The sequence below is a fragment of the Anser brachyrhynchus genome (assembly GCF_964034855.1).
Source record: "Anser brachyrhynchus genome assembly, chromosome: 14".
In the NCBI taxonomy this organism is placed as follows: Eukaryota; Metazoa; Chordata; class Aves; order Anseriformes; family Anatidae; genus Anser; species Anser brachyrhynchus.
The window spans coordinates 1020944-1034615 of record NC_137709.1 but is presented as its reverse complement, the minus strand read 5'-3'; the positions used below and the strand labels follow the sequence as shown (position 1 = coordinate 1034615).

At 51.8% G+C, this 13672-nt stretch overlaps 1 protein-coding gene across 1 annotated transcript in view; it reads left to right on the top strand.

Moving 5' to 3' along the window:
• Positions 1 to 13672, top strand: part of KCTD16 (potassium channel tetramerization domain containing 16) — a 61127-nt gene that overhangs the window by 20608 nt on the left and 26847 nt on the right. The window lies entirely within an intron of this gene.

Genomic DNA, 13672 nt, shown 5'->3' with positions numbered 1-13672 from the left:
GTACCAGGACAGTGTTCCTGCACTCCACCGGCGTTGTCTTAGTTGCAAGTTACTCCGGGTACCTAGAAAGAGCCGACTTTAACCACAGAATCATTGAGGTTGGAAAAGCCCTCCAAGATCATCTGGTCCAACCGTCCCCCTACCACCTACATCACCCACTAAACACTGTCCCCAAGCACCACATCCAACCTCTCCTTGAACACCCCCAGGGACGGTGACGCCACCACCTCCCTGGGCAACCCGGCCCAACGCCTGACCGCTCTTTCTGAGCAGAAATGTCTCCTCATTTCCCAGCCTGAACCTCCCCTGGCACAACTTGAGGCCATTCCCTCTGGTCCTATCGCTGGTTATCTGCGAGGAGAGGCCGACCTCTGCTCATTGCAGAGAGCAGCGAGCTCTGCCCTGAGCCTCCTCTTCCCCAGCCCAAACCCCCCCGTTCCCTCAGCCGCTCCTCACAGGACTTGTGCTCCAGGCCCTTCACCAGCTTCGGAGCCCTTCTCTGGACACAGTCATCCACAAGCGTTGGAGGCCCTCCACCTGCTGCTAGTAATGAGTCTGTTTTCATCTTTTTATTGAAATCAGGCTCTATTGCCACTGGTAGCTCCGTGTGTTCTCTGTGCCGTGGCTGTGGCCCGGGGAGCCCGGCCGGCCGCCGCGTGGGGCAGCCCCGCGGCTCGGTGGGGGCGCGCAGGGGGCAGGCGGGCTGCGGGGCCAGGCCGGGCTGCCCCAGGGCTTCACGTGTTGTACGTGCGATCGGGGCTCGTCTGCTCTAAATGTAAGCTCAGTTGCAGTGTTGTGGTAGGGACTAGATCTGCTGTCTGTGTTCCCATAACCTAGAAGTGCGAGTTAACTTCATGTAACTCTTAAATTTCGGTGGATGAAATTTCAGTGGAGGAAATAAGCGACAGTGCTTAAGTAAGAACATAATGAGTCTGAACAGAGTAGAAATTTGACTTTCTGTTAAGGTAGTCCAGAGCCATGTACAAATTTATTTTTTCAATAAGAAAATCTAATCAAAGCTGTGGTTTCTTTGCTGCTATTGCAAGAAGAAGAAAGAGCTTGTTTCAACATCAGCTTGGAGGGGTTTTTATACTTAAGAGTGAGCTCAGACTGATGATCAGAAAAGCAAACTCTTTCCCTGGCTTTTCAAGCTGTGCTGCTGGTGCTGATGGATGCAAGAAGACGTGCTGCTGTCCTGCTCCCCCGGCCCAGGGTGCAGAGGGTGGGACGGGACGGGACGGGACGGGATAGGATGGGACGGGACGGGACGGGATGGGATGGGATGGGATGGGATGGGATGGGATGGGACGGGACGGGACGGGACGGGATGGGATGGGATGGGATGGGATGGGATGGGATGGGGATGGGATGGGATGGGATGGGATGGGATGGGATGGGACGGGACGGGACGGGACGGGACGGGACGGGACGGGACGGGATGGGATGGGATGGGATGGGATGGGATGGGATGGGACAGGACGGGATGGGAGGTACGAGCAGCACAGGCTGGGCTCCACAGCCTCCCCTGCGCCATCCCACGTCTCACCACTGCCCGCCCAGCTCCCGGCTTTCCCTGCTAGGCTCGTCTTCAGTGAGGCTCTTTCAAGCAAAGTCCAGCAAATCTCATCTAGCTCCAAAAAGTAGTTTTGACTTTGACTTAGCAAACTGGCAGCTCTCATTCCCCTCAAATGTAAGCATTGCTCAGATAACACAATTCACATGAAAAGATTTCTTGAAATTCTTTAAGTGCACATTAAAATGCAAATCGCTCTTCTTATTAAAGATTTCTGGAAGTTCTCTGACAACACATTTAAATGCAAATCACTGAAACGTAGACTCAATATTAAAATCCAAACAATTATTTGATCCACAGGATGAAATTAAAATGGGACCCTGTTGTATATCTCTGCAGAACCAGGGCCGCGGAGGCAGCTCTGGATGGGGCAGCGTGGTGTTTGGGGGTGCCGGGGGGGCTGGGCATGTCATCGCCACTGCAGCCCCGTGCCCGCCACCCTGTCCCTGCGAGGGGCCCGCAGGGATGCACAGGGCCGGGCTCACTTGGTGCGGGCACCTGGTACAGATCGGGACTGGTGGAATGACAAAGCCTGGCTGGAAGCTATAATGGTGTCCCAGAGGGCATCAAGTCCTCCTCGCATCCAGTTTGGACCCAGATGTCACCAACACAAATGTGCACATGGGGAGCAAGGGCAGAGGTCTCGAACCCAGCCCACGGACACTCAGACTCTTGAATATCCCAGAAATAGATCTGGGAGTGGGAGACAGCAGAACGCATGAATAACTTACCCTTAGTAAGTAAGAAGCTGTATCTAGATTTCTGAATTCTCCCCCAAATTATGCACTCTGAGGTTAAAACCCTGCCCCCAGCCAAATTGATGGTAATGATTTGATGGAGTTTTAATGGGAGTACTCTAAGGCCAGCTCTAAAAGCGCCTGGTGTTATGGGATGCAGCTCAGCTGAATACGTCGGAGCTGGTTTTATTTTAAAGTATGATAATCCATTAGGAACAACATGCTTTAAATATCTTTAAAACTGAATGAGGTCTTTTTTTGCTTTTGCTCTGCTGTGCTTATTAAGATCCTTCAGAAAGACTTGAGAGGAGCAAAAGGTGCTTTTCTGTCGCTGCCCCCTGAATTTATTTAGCTGCTTCCCCTTGGGCTGAGCTTTCACTGGGAGAGAAGTCAGCACAGGATTGCTCCCACCTGAATTTGTCAGGTCCGTTTTCATTAGTGGCTGGTGTACTGCTGGCACTTGGAAGCTTATCCCTGCACCCCCCATTTTTGGGGGGGGATTCTTATCTTGAGTTGAGTACCCCACAAACAAGCTTTGCCAACACCCAGGGTTTATTTATTTGGGGTGTTTGTATTTGAGAGATCTGAAGCTCTGCTTTTCTTTGGCTCTTTTATGTTATTTCATGTGCTAATCAGGGCTTTTAAACTCAGCTCTATCAGTCAAATACTTCTTGATGATGATGAGCAAAACCAAGCAGTTTAACTGCTGAGTGTGGATCATCAGTGAATTTTAATTGTAAGGGAAAAAGTGGTTTTTTCATGTCTTAAGTACGATTATTTAAAAGAAAAAAAAAACAACAGGATCGTGATATTGGACTGTCTTATAAGCAAAATTGAATCCAAAGTAGAAAAACAAATGTCGCTGTTCCCCCACTCCTCCATGCACTGTTTGTGTTGCGTGGGAATAAACGTCATGCCCAAATAATTCTGAGTGACACACGAGGACAAAATGTGCTGTAGCTGGTATCTGTGTTTGAAAGGAAAGAACGGGAAGCCCTTCGGGTCGTGCTATTCCTCTGTTACTCATCTCTGCCCCGTCCTGCATTGGGGTTACTTTTTGTTGGGAAAAACTGAAAATCGGATAAAAACCTTCTTCTGTCACTGTTCGTGTGCAGGTGGGTGGGTGCCTCAACGGAGGGGGGTGAAATCAGTGTTCAGAGAGAAATCCTTGTTTCTCTCGTGTGGAACCACACTGCGATGCCCCGTTTGGGTGTGGGGCTGGGGGAGGACGGGCAGCGGGGCTGGGCGGGCTTCACAGGGGCCCGCAGCCCCGCATCTCCACACAGAGGGGCACGGGCACTGCAGGTGTCACCGTCATCATCATCATCATCGTCATCGTGGTGCACGCCGTCTGCCTTGTGCCCTGGCCCCGGCACCCTCCCCGGGCCCCGGGGGCCGTGCGCCCATCCCCGGTGCCTCGTGGCTGCGTGGCGGGGAGCCGGTGACGGGTGGCAAAAAGGCAGAGCGGGGTTCTTCTGAGCCGAGGGGGAAGAGCTTCTGCTGCTGACCGCGGGCGCTGAAATCCCTGACGTGTGCTCTTTGTTGTGGGCTTACGGAGCCTGGAAAATCGGGGAATCGGCAATCCCTCAGCATAATACATGTGAGCTGCAGCACGCAGTACAAATTATGTTGGAAAAACGATATTATTTTTGAGCCGTTTATCCATGGGTTTCATGGCTAAGTTGGTGCTTTCCCATTCAGAAAAAATCAGGAATGTGGAAGTGCCTGTCCTTTGCTGTGCTCACATCTGTGTGGAAAGCATCTGCTTTATCCTGAGCCCATCCCTTAACCTTGTTCTTCTCCCAGCTCAGATCCCCATGTTCTGGTTCAGTACTGGAGATGCGTTTTGTTGGTGTTGGGAGGTCACAGACAGGTCCCGGGAGCGGTCACCTCTCGGGGTGGGTCTTGTTTTCGGAGCTCATCCCAGGGAGCAGGGCTGCTCACAGCCCCTCTGCTCTGCTACGGGCCCTGGATCTGACCCCCAGCCTCCAGCCCGCCTTCGTCCCGGGACAGGGCAGGCATCTCTCAGACAGAGATCACCCAGCCCACTCCAACTGCCCCAGAAACACGGCCCGAACACACCTTTACTGGGCCCAGAGCAGTAGCCAATATCTAACAGGAGCTCTTTAAAGCTGCTTTCTGGGCTCTGGGGAAAAGTCCTAAAGAAACAGTTTGTAGGAAATGTATTGGAAAATTAACTTCATGTTCATCAACACATCATTAACAATTTTCTCACCCTAACAATCAAAAGTTCCATGACTGTTTCCATCTTGGAAAAGGTGAACCCGGTGCACCAGGCAGTATGTTCTCCCATCACTTGCTTGCGGCACTGCTGGTCCCAGGGGGCTGCAGCCTTCCTAATGAGCGGGGACAGCAGAGAAAAGGCACCTGGCACATCTGTGAGCATGTTTACGGCACAAAGCCCCAAAACATTCAGTCTTAAAAATGATTTTCTTTCCTTTTTTTTTTTTTTTTAAGAAACAGAAACCGATGCCATTTGTGAATCCCTTTTGCAATTCTCATTTTGCTTTCCTTCTCCTTCCCCCTCTCCTTGGCCACCCAGTGCAGCGTATGATCTCCTCTTTGTTTTTTGACGTCTCCTTTCATTCTGTGTCAGATTTCTGTGCTGCACGAAGAACATCCTTTTCTTTGGATGCTGGCCTCTGAATGCTAAAGGTGCCAAAGCTTAGTTTTCCTTTTACTTGCATGGGATAAATGCGAAGACAACCCCCCCCCAATTTTTGATGAGTCCTAAGTGAGTTATCTTACAGCCTGCCATTCTCTTTGTTGCTTCCTATGAATAGTGACAGCCAGAATTAGCAGATAACTTGGCTGATGGTCCCCAGAGCAAAACTACTGAAGGCTGGCAGGCTGGGTGTTCATAGGGATAAATGGGGGCTGCGGAGCTGGCTTCCCAAATCGGTCCCTGCCCGCAGGTGTCAGGACGAGAGGCTGCTCCCCGGCTCTCCATGGGGTCACCCCTCCATGCGCTGTGGCTCTGAGCCACAAACTCTGTCACAGGCAGGAGGAGCGAGGTCAGGCAGCAGCTTATGTTCCTGGAGACAGGGCTTGCAGGGTGGCACAGCAAGTGACACCTGTGGGTGTCACCTCCCCCAGGGCCCTGTCAGAACAGTAGGACGGTAAAATAGCCAGAAAGTCCTGCAGTTACGGGGAGGAGAATTTTGCTTGCATGGAAACAGATGAGATTTCCTCTTCCATTACCGGGATAAAGGACTGGCAAGGCGTAGATATAGCCGGGGTGGGGGGCCGCAGGGATACCCAAGAAGAGGAAGATCCCAGAGCGAGAACTCAAGTATGATCGTGATGGTGACTACGACGATGGGGAAAAGTGCATGGTGAACGCAGCGAGAGGACAAGTTCAGTTCTCAGCTGGCCCTGAGGCGCTGACCTCCGCGGGGACGGAGGGAGGTGAGGTTTTCGTTTGAACTGAAGGGAAAGTGTCTGGAGCTGGAAGGTGCATCCGTGAATCATCAACACAGAATTCTTAATTAAAGATGTGTTGGTGGAGGAAATTATGCAGAGGCAAACGAGAAGCAAAGGCAAGCCAGGCAGTTTGCTGAGAACTGCACAGAAAATTAATGAAGGTGTTGAAGAGGATTCTTCAAATGCCAGGCGAGATCTCGTGTAAATGTGTGGCGTTCAGGGGAGCGGCGAGAAGCCGCCTGCATCCCTGTGTCAGCAGGGCTGCCGGCCGGGCGTCCGCTCCTGCGGTGGGTCAGGAGGCTCCGGGGGGCAGCCTGGGGGCTGGGGCTGAGGCTGGCGATGGTCTGGGGTGGAAGCGAAGCTTCCTTCTGCGGCACTGCCTGGGGACCCGCATGCTCCCGGTGCAGGTCGCTTTGCCACCCACGTTTTAAATGTGCCGGCTGGGGCAGGGTGTTTGGGGGGCTGGGGCCCCGCGGTGGGGCTGGGGGCGGCTGCGTGGGTGCTGCGGGGCTGGGGCTGCCCTGGGCCGGCAGGGAGAGGCTGGGATGCGCGGTTCTCTCGCTCCACAGATGGCGTGCCGGGCAGTCCAGGTCGATACCATCAAGGTGAACATGTCCTCTGGTTAACAGCCGGGGAAATGTTTTTCCGTTTCTTTCTGTTTTTATTTGCATTTATAACCCTAGCAAGTGTTCAGGACAAATGGATCTAAAAAAAAATCAATGCCTGTAAGCTGTTATTGTAGAAAGGCCACAGGCATCGCAGTAGACCTTATGCTTATAAAGTCTTTGAGGATCTCAGCAGACTTGTGATAAGGTCTCTTAAATTTCTTACATGTTTTCTGCATGCATACCACGCCGTTCAGCCCTTCGGTTCCCTCCTTGGCTCCCGCTATCCGACATCCCAGCTCTCAGCCAGGAGCGAGGCCAGGATGCGCAGCCTGCACTGGCCTCTGCGGTCCCCGTGCCCTGCAAGCGCTGTGCCAGGTGAGCACCGAGGTCGGGTTTTGGGAAGCGCAGACCTGGTGCCGCGGTGCTGCTGCAGACACCCGTGGGAGCAGCAAAGCCCAGCGCCCCGGGTGGGCGCTGCCCCTGCCTTCATCCCACCAAACCGCTGCTGCGGCACCTCCAGGCTTCCCCCCGGCAGGGGGGAGCCGTGTGTGCCCCCTGCTTGCCCATCCCCAGCACTCTCTAGACTTGGTTTACTGGTGAGATTTTAAATCGAATGATATAAATAGCCTATAATTCATATCTGTGTACATAAATTCTTCTCTTACAGGGTAGTAGTGATAGTGTAAAGTTATTTTATCACTCGTTTGGACATAAAGTTCAGAGCAAACTAATCAGGAAAACTGATGTTGCCAGTGAAAAGCTGTACGGGTGTGGGTGTAATGTACAAGCCGGGGAAAACAGTGGAACAGAGGCAAGATTCCTTGGCCCTGAGTCAGCACTGGGGCAACAGTTCTGGTGTTGGACGTTGTGCTTGGCCCTGGGGCAAGCCCTTGCCTTTAGCAGGGCTGAACGCCTGGGTTGTGCCGGCAGCAGGCAGTAGGTTTGTTCCAAGGCCTGGAAGCAGCTCCTGCACAAATCACACCAATGGCTTATCTGGGGTCACTTTGTGTCTGTACCTGTGTAACTGAAACTGAACCTGTCCCGGGCCGGGGCGCTGCGCCCCGCGGGGTGTGCGGGGTGTACGCGAGCATCCGGCAGCTCTGCGGGGCTGCTGCAAGGCCCTGAGTGCTCCGGTGGCTCGCACGCCCCGGCCAGCCCCTGGCGGTCTGCGGGGATGCCCAATTAGGCTGATGAGCTTATTTCCATCTGCGGTCGGTGCAGTTATGTTTATGACTGCCATAATTACATGCACAAGCTATCTGTTCCCATAGCATTGATCATCAAGCACTAAAATGAGAGCAGGTTTTCTTAAACCTCTTTTCTGTTTAAAAGAGTTGATTTAATTCTTGTCCCTGCTTGCAGAAATTGGTACTATATACATGATGAGCATGAACAATATATGCATATATTGCCCATGGGAAACATTGTAGGGAATGGTGATGCTAGGATGTATGTGTGAGAGCTGAAAGAAGCTGCAGAGATGTAAAAATGTGCTCCATCAAGTGCAATTCATCCCAGGATGAGGTGGGTATGTGCGCCTAATGGGATTCTCTGTTGGACACCTTTGTTACAGGACGATGGTTGCATTATTGTGCTGCTGTTTCCTTGCTCATCACGCCTGCTGCACCAGGGCCGTGCCAGCTTTTTGGGCTGCCTCTCCTCCATAAAGTCCCTGCCCTGAGATCATCTCTCAGCCTGTGGCACCTGGCTCGGGGGCTGGGGGCTTTGGGCGCTGCGGCTCTGCACGGGCAGATGTTTCAAGGCAGTCTGCAGTATATCTGTATATCTCTGTGTATCTCCTGGTTCCCACCAGCCTTTTAGTGTTTCCATTTTTATGAACGCTGATACCTCCCTGCTCACAGGGAAAAAGTGCCTTCTGGGGAAAGGCGGGTGGAGGGCTGTGGGGCAGCAGCTTGCACTCGGGGATGTGATTGCTCCTTTTCTACACCACTGTTGTTTGGAGGCAAAAGATCCCTCCATAAGCCAGTGTTCTTCATTTATAACCTGCCGAGTACAAGAGTGGCTTTGTAGTTCTCAGAATGCCTCCTGCCGGGGCAGTTGGCAGCACCAGGCCTTGAATCTCCACGAGTGACCTCGACAAGCACACGGGTCCGTAGTGCGGAGCGGAGGGCACCCTGCCCGTGCCTCCTGGTTCAGCTTTGTCTCCCCTCTCGGCACAGGGAGCAGGACGCGGCGAGGGGCTGCAGCGTGCTGCTGGAGGCGTTCGGTGGGCGGGAGGGCAGCTCTCCTGCGCGGGCTGCAGCAGGAGGCCATGGGCGAGGGCGGAGATGTACAAGTGGCTCCGCAGGCAACAGCAGGTAAAAGCGGCCTTGTAGGGAGAGCTGGGTACCTTGTTTGTGCTCTGCGCTCATTTATTGATTTCATCCACCCACCTGCTTTATAGCAGTGAGGTGCTTGCTTTTGCTTGTAGAGAAGTGTTGGCACGGATTTAGGCTTGAAGCAGGAGGCCTGGAGCGCTTTAACAGCTGCACCCGGGGTACGCCGAGGGGGTCTGGCCCCGCGGTGAGTGCTGCTGGCGGCGGGGGAGCTCCCCAGCAGCGCTGCCATCGCCGCCTGCTTTTGCTCCTGCTGCTTTTGGGGGAAAGCAAGACAGTCCGGTTCCTATGGAACTGCTCCAAAATGGTACGTTTGTGTACATGCAAGCCCTTTCTCAATGAGACCGTAGGAAATAACCAGCACAGGGACCGGTGCAGGGCGTGGGAGAAGCAGCACTGGGTAAGCGCAGACCTGTGCAGCCCTGGCACGTTACGGGAGTTTTTCACCCGGTTTCCATCTCAGTGACAGCGGCGTGCCCGGGCTGCGCCGCCTCTGCCTGCGGAGCTGCAAGCGGGGATTCGTAGGTTTAGTTTCTGTTTGTGTTTGGATACACATCAGTAAATATTTTTCCTTTTGAATAGATGCTCCAAGTCAATTTGTTTGGATCGCAGTTTTAGGTTATAATTTCAAGATCTGCTGCCGCCAGTGGGGAGGTGCTGACCGTGGAGGGAGCTGGGCTGGGCGTCGGAGCCGTGGGAGCTGGGAGCAGCTCCGGGGCAGGGCACTGCCTGTCTGTGTGTCCGTGCCGCCTGCTTTTTGGGTCGCCCTGACAGCACTGTGGCTGTGTGCAGCTTGTATAGATGTCTCGCAGCTGGTCCGTAGCCCCACACGTGGGGTCCGTACACCCAGCCTGCACGGTGCCAATCTGGCACGCAGAGCCAAGGCACTCTTTATTTCACAGCTGTGCAAATTTGGGTGCCCGGTGGAAAACCCACAAAGCCAGCATGGCTAGCAAAAGATACCAATGTTATTTATACAGCACAGCTCCGTCAGCACCTCTGTGTCAGTGCCCATTGCTCTGGGTCTCCAGCTGGTAATTACGGGCTCTGTAGGGTGGGCTCTGGTCAGAGCAGGCTGGGCCGGGCAGCGGGCGGTGCAGCCCCCAGGCCCCCTCGTAACGCCCGGTCAGCCACAAATAGCGACCTTCCTGCTGCTGCTGGGGAAGAACTTGCTTCGTTTTACTGCAAGCGTGTGACCGTGGTTCCAGTCAGCCTAACGAGTCCATGGCCATAACTCATTTTCCTTACTTTCCGTGCTTTTTCAACTGTGGAGTTACATAATGTAATTATCTTGTATTTTCATTTGATGACCCTGTTTTATTAGTTATGGTGTGCTAATTACTCTGCCTCTGTGTTGATAATTACTTCGTATTATGATAATAGGTTAAAGATCACAAATTACACATAGCACCTCATCTTACGAGCCGTTATTAACTTGTTCTGTAGCCCACTGAAGACTTTAAACTCAGTTTAAAGCTCCCATTGCCTGCGTAGAGATAATGTTGTAGCTGTGATAAATGCGATAAAATCCTCATCTCCATGCCCCTTCAGATTTCTCTGCAAATGCCTAATTATTCCTCTCCACAACTAGACCCACTCTGATCTTGCTCGCTCTGCAATAAAAAGCCAGTCTATTACGCTGTTTTAAAAAGGACGGCAGTGACCCATCCGGGGGTGCTGGGGCCAGGCGCGGGAGGAGCGTGGCGGGGCCGGGGATGCTGCTGCCGCCCCCGTCCTGACGCTGTGCCCGGGGGTGCTCGGCTTCCCCGCCTCGCCCCGGGAGCCGTGGGCACCCGCTGGGGCCTCGCAGCTTGTGCTTTCGCTGCAGCACAGCCTCGGTGGTCTGCAGAAGTGGGTCCCTGGTACGAGAGAATGAAACGTGTCCTCACAAACGTCATCACAGCAATCGGTGAGAAGACCTTGCCAAACATTTTCTGATGGCTTCTTTGACTGTCAAAAATGGAGCAGAGGAAAATTGCACTATCCCATTTACCTTCCACATTTAATTCTCATAGCTAAACTTCTGAATTTCTCTAAGTTTGGGTTAAAAAAATAAAAAAAAGGCAGTGTCACTATTTAAGGTTAGTTTCTTCTTAAACCGTGACTGCCCAGGAGAGCACGGACCTGCCCAGGAAGCTGCTTTGGTCTCTCCCTGAACTTACAGCATACTTGCACTCTGTCGTTTAAACCAAGATCAGTATCTCAGCTTCTGACAGATGCAAATGCACTTAAATTCTCTCTCCTGAATTTCACAAGCTTAGAAAGACTAAAAATACGATGTATAAGACAGAAAACAATTACCAAAATGTATGTATAATTACTGAATATGTAGCACCAGAAATAGGAAACAAAAGAAAAAGCTGTTAATAATTGGGAAGGGATTAATTAATCTGGATAAATTTAGTTAAGCAGACATTAAACATTTTACTCAGAGTATATGCTGTCTTATTTCTTCTACGTGGAAATGTTCCTTGTTGTATTTGCGCATGCTACCTTGAGATTTGTATTAATTTCAGTTTTCATTAACTACCTGTAATTGAATAATCTTGTGGTATAGTATGTTCCCATTTCTGTAAAACTTGAATATGGGGAGGAGATCGGTCCTCAGGAAGCAGTGAGGGAAGAGGCGCAGAGCTCGGCGCAGCCCTGGGCTGGCTGTGCCCCGCGGGGCCCAGCGGGTGCCGATGGTCGGCACCGCCGGTGCTGCTGCATCCAGCGCTTGTGACCGGGCCGGGACCGAGCGGTCAGGAGAGCTAAAAACACAAAATGCAGCCGCAAGGAAGGGCAAGCCAGGGCTGTTTGACACAGCAGCAAGCGTGTCCGCCTGCGCTATGCTGGTTTTTGTTTTTAGTTAATGTCTTCTGTTGGGATATGCGCTAGTTTATCACGAGCGGCGGAGCATTTAGCATTTGCCCTCCTAAATCACGTTGTCAGTGTTTGTAATTCAAGCTAGTAAAATAGATGTGAAATCTTCCGTGGTAGACCTCACAGGGCCATAAAATGTGGGAGGTTTCGTTAGATTTAATTAATAACGTGCAATGGTCCCCGTCGGACTCCTTCCTCGCAGTTCACCAGCTGCCTCCCTTGCCACGCTCGCCGAGGCGATGCCGTCCTCGGAGCAGAGGCTGATTTTGCTGAGGCTGGCTCAGGGTGTGCGAATGCGCTGGGGAAGGGGATGCTTGGCAAAAGCGGATCGTAGCCTGGTCCCGGTGAAGCAGGACGGCCCCGCGGGACGGGGCCGAGCGCCGGCAGCGCAGCGCTGCCTTCGTCCTGCTGGAACATGGTCCTGCGAGGACGGAGCGAGTGCCGGAGGGTTGTGGTAGGATCTGAACAACAAGGTGTGAGAGGGAGCTTGAGAACAAAGGGGAATTGATCAGAGACCAAAATAGGAGGCGTTTTGCCTTTTTGATATTGATTTCGCTAAGGCTGTATCAAGTGGAGCTGGTATTATGTAAGGCGAAGAATTCAGAAAACAGTTCTGGCTGATTGGCTTAGAAGTAAGGCAGCCTCTCATGTAGGCAAAAAACTCAGTAGCTAATGCAGCAAGGTCTTTTTCTATTTCAACAAGTAATGCATTTTTGTTTAAATAAAGGAAAGAATAGACTATTTATTGCTATTCAGAAATCTGAATGCCATTAGCAGCTGTGTAAATTAGTGTATCTTCATTGACTTCAGCAGAAATAAGCCGATTCATCTCTTCCGAGAGACTGGTTAGATGGGACTTAATTTCTTTTTGAGCTGATATATTTATTGGTAATTATTTGTAGGGTTCAGACAGTACCCATCAAATGTTTGCTTACTAGTCTGCACAACAGTCTTTCTAGGTAAAGCCGGTTATTGCGTGTATATAAATCTAGGAAAGCGGACACAAATGTGGACGTGACCTTTGTATTTAGCCAAAGGTGCGTTGTGGAAGGCGCGGCTGCAAGAAGAGCTGCGACGGTGCTGAGCCGCGGCCGGCTGCCTGCGGGCCAGGGAGGCAGCGCCGTGCTTCACCTGGAAGGCTCCGGGTTCAGCTCCGGGAGTGCTCGTGGGATGGACCTCAAAGATTCAAGATACTGGGTTGATTTGGAACACAAGCACCAAATGGACTTTATTTTTAAATAATATGTGATAAAATGTGCATAAAGGAAATGTTATCTGGTGCAAATTGAAAGACCCGTGGTGTTTCTGCCAGTGCGGTTGCGAGGATGTCCCGTGCGTTGCATGTTGTATATAAACTTTCAGGAAATGGGCAGGGACAGAAGTAGGAAGTGCTGTGGAAAGTGAAAGCAACTCCCCTTGCTTGTTATTGAAAGGCGAGACGCTGAACCTCACTTACTATTTCTTGTTTCCAAGTGGGTTTTAGCCTCAGAAAACTGTCAGAGTCGTTCTGGAAAAGGAAACGTGCTTTTTATTAGTCTTTCCTCCTTCTAAATTTTTTTATTTGGTTATTTTTATTTTTAGACACTCCTGGTTCTTAGCAAACGTATGGAGGGCTCCCTGCCACTGCCCCTGGGCTCGTGGCTTGCAGCAGAGCAAAGGGCTGCGAACGCCCTGCTGCCAAGCTGCCGTACCGAAATCCCATCCACCTATCGTGCCTTCGTGCTGTACGTCCAGCACTCGCTCCCCGTGTTGGTGGGGTCTGTTTTTCTGAATGTTGGTACAGGAAAGAGATGTGGGAGGCAGGCGGCCTTTATTCTAGGTAACCCCTTAGGCAAAATGGCTCCCAAGAATGGCCTCCTGCGGTGCTGGGAGGCGTGCACACTGCAGCAGTGCTTGTTAAATTGTTTGCCCTTTGCTAGGTTGGGCAGCCTGAGATCTCTGCAGGGCTGGCTTTTCCCTTGAGTTTGGGATCTTGGGAGCGTCATAGGCAGAAATGACAAAACTAGACACATACGGGTGGATGTTGGGTATTATTTTCCATTTTATTGTTATTGTATTAAATGCTGCTACTGTAGAAACAAATGTGTTGTGCAATAATTTGGTCGAGAG